We start from the raw sequence: 2,928 nt of genomic DNA, 5'->3' as shown, positions 1-2,928 counted from the left end.
AACCCTTTTACTTATTGGTGGCATGGTGGATAATTCTCTTCAACTTTAGGGGCTAATACCATATGCGTGCGTGGATAGAACACAATATTGGAGAAAATCACATTATTTATTATTAAAATTTAAGGTATAGATTCTAAAGATCTAGTATCAGTTATGGTTTATCAATAATTCCAAAATACCTGACCAGGACGGGGAAAGAAAAATCAAAGAAACGCTCGACTGGCCAAGGACGTATCTGAGTTATGGGCGAGTGGTCCAGATGCCTGAAGACGACGTGGAAAGGAAAATCAAAGAAACGATCGATTGGCGATGGACTTATCTATAAGGTCATCCATAAGAACCGGAGTACCGAACATATATATCAGCTAGACCGACGCCTCGAATCCTCGACTGAGTGAACAGCTAACGCTATTTTTGTTTAGGCCGTGTTTAGCGACCTAGGTGAGAAGAAGATGTGGTCTAGGTCTATTAGACCGCCGCCGCCACTGCTGCTACTGCTGCTGGTGATCCTGGAACTGATGATCGTGCTGGCCGACGACCTCGATCCGGATACTTTCTGTAAGCAAGCATCTCAAGTGCAAGATTTAATACTATTTTTACTGCCCATGTCCCTTTGTTTAGTGAAATGATAAGAGTTGGAGACACAGTTATACGACACAGTCCACTGCTCCTTGGTATTGACCTAACTAATTTGAACCGTGTATTCTGTACATCTCGGAAGTTAGTACCAGTCACATGCTGCTCAATGATCCATCATCTCTAAGGTACTTTTACAGAAGAATTTACAGCAGAGAAAGTAGGAATGTCATAACAGAAATTCACTGGCAGCGCTAGTTGCTAGCTGTGAGTGTGCCTGAGGGCATTTACGATTGCTTGGAACAGTGAAAAAATAGCGCTATAGCGCTGCTAATAATACGCTATAGTGTTTTGAGCAGTATCTCAGTAAATAAATCAGTGTGCAATATCTCGGTAATGGCATGTTATAGCACGTTACATTACGCTACTAATGTATTTTAAGGGCCATACTATTTTGTCATAGCACGCTATTTTTTCATTGGTTTGGACAGATTGTTAGTTACATCTCAAATTATAGGTAACACATACATTTTGCTATTGTGTGTGTTGCCTATAATTGTTTTATGGGATCTCTGTAGAATTACAGGCAATTATAACTCTCGTTCATTCTCTTTCTTCTACGGTTCTACCTCACCACTAAATTCTTCATGGCACTCCTTACGTAAGCTAATGTCATACTGTTGTATACTCACTCAAGTGCTCGTAGCATTCCAATCAGCGCAGGGGTTAACTCATGGGATGCACGCAGTTTGCATGGGTTAACTCGGGTGACGATGGCCACCCGCTGTCCTCCTCCACATGCCGCTTTGGAAATGTTTAGAACTTCATTATATAATATTTGCATCTCTATGAATAAAAGCGTAAATCAATTAGGGCTTTAATATGTTGGATGGGGTGACGTTTACACTTTTTTTTCATCTATATCAAACTACCACACCTGACACCTGACATCTGGTTCAGCCACATCTTTTTCAATCGGACTTTCTAAACCAGGGTGTAGGTGCACCCTATATCTGTGTTGTCTAGTTTTGCACTAAGATCGGTGCTTGATCACTATCCTCACTTCATAAAAACTAAACAAAAAGAGAAATTTGTGCATACGAATCCCAAAGCATGAAATGGATGGCTAGATTGAGGGTGTAGGTGTACCCTGATTCACCAAATCTTTTCCTACTCTCTCTGTCCCAGTTTATGTGCCGCAGATGTTTTTCGAGATTTAAACATGACCATTAGTTTGGCTAACTGAACGTGTTTTATGTGCCCACACAAATTATACCGTTGAATTCGTATTAGAAAAAGTCTATTTTGTTTTAAGAAATCACTCATGTATTAGTGGTGAAATTAATTATCAAAGTTAAATCTTGTATGACGAAATAATAGTAAAAATAAGGATGGAGAAAGTAAATGTTAATGCCTAACACTGTATTTTCGGATCCATGTGCAGGCGGCTATACTAATAAAAAGGAATGCAAGTCGTGGAAGCTCGTCTCCACCTATAGCACCATATCCATCTTCATCTCCACTATCATCCTTATGCAATTTGTGTAGATTTGTCACTGCAATTACTTCCCAGTGTTAATTGTTGTTTCTAGTAGTTGATGCCTTGTGTTTTATTTGGTGTAAGATATATAAATTCATATGTCTATTCTTATCCATATGCCCCTACTTATGCTTGTAGTTCGTTACGTTGTTGAGGACATGGGAGAAACCTAATTTGACGTGTTTGTCTTAATTATTCTCAATAGTAGGTCTTAGTTGGTTGTTGGAGGTTTAATCATGAGGACATGTCAATCAATGGTTTTGCAGCATGTTAGTTTAGGCTCTACCCACATGACAACAATTGAACAACAAGTTGAGAAGAAAATGACTATGGAACATGACAACCAATATTTATCCCGCCGTCCTTGAGAGAGATCTAGTCTTTCCAAGAATCACCACCGGCTTATCCCTACCACAATTAAGGACTGGGAAATCTATTAATTCTATTTATTTTCATTGTTATATAATCACTTGCAGCGATCCAAATCACCAAAAACACTACTATTGCTTTATCCGGCCGTTTGCAATTATTCCTAACTATTTTCCAAGCACCAATTCCTTTTGTGCCTCATTGGGTTCAACACTATTACTTATTGAAAATGGCTACAAATGGTCACCTACACTTGCGGGTATCAATGTGCTACAAGTAATCCAATTTTTAAATACTTAGAAGCATCTATTTTCTCAGTTATGAATCATTTATAAGCCAAACTCGAAGAAGCTCAAGCCTTGACACTTGAGACAAAAGTTCATATATAAAGACCTGGAGGCCATGGCGAAACAGAAGCAACTCAGATAATAAAAATTCATAAG

At 38.8% G+C, this 2,928-nt stretch overlaps 1 long non-coding RNA gene across 1 annotated transcript; it reads left to right on the top strand.

Annotated features, from left to right (window-relative positions):
* The first annotated feature begins 327 nt into the window (after positions 1-327).
* LOC123063667 (uncharacterized) lies at positions 328-2,294 on the top strand. The gene is made up of 2 exons (XR_006430513.1): positions 328-558; positions 2,021-2,294. It is a non-coding gene; the product is annotated as an uncharacterized lncRNA (long non-coding RNA).
* Positions 2,295-2,928: the final 634 nt, after the last annotated feature.

Source organism: Triticum aestivum, chromosome 1A, assembly GCF_018294505.1.
Source record: "Triticum aestivum cultivar Chinese Spring chromosome 1A, IWGSC CS RefSeq v2.1, whole genome shotgun sequence".
NCBI lineage: Eukaryota > Viridiplantae > Streptophyta > Magnoliopsida > Poales > Poaceae > Triticum > Triticum aestivum.
The sequence above is the reverse complement of the archived record's forward strand: the minus strand, read 5'-3'. Positions and strand labels throughout refer to the sequence as shown.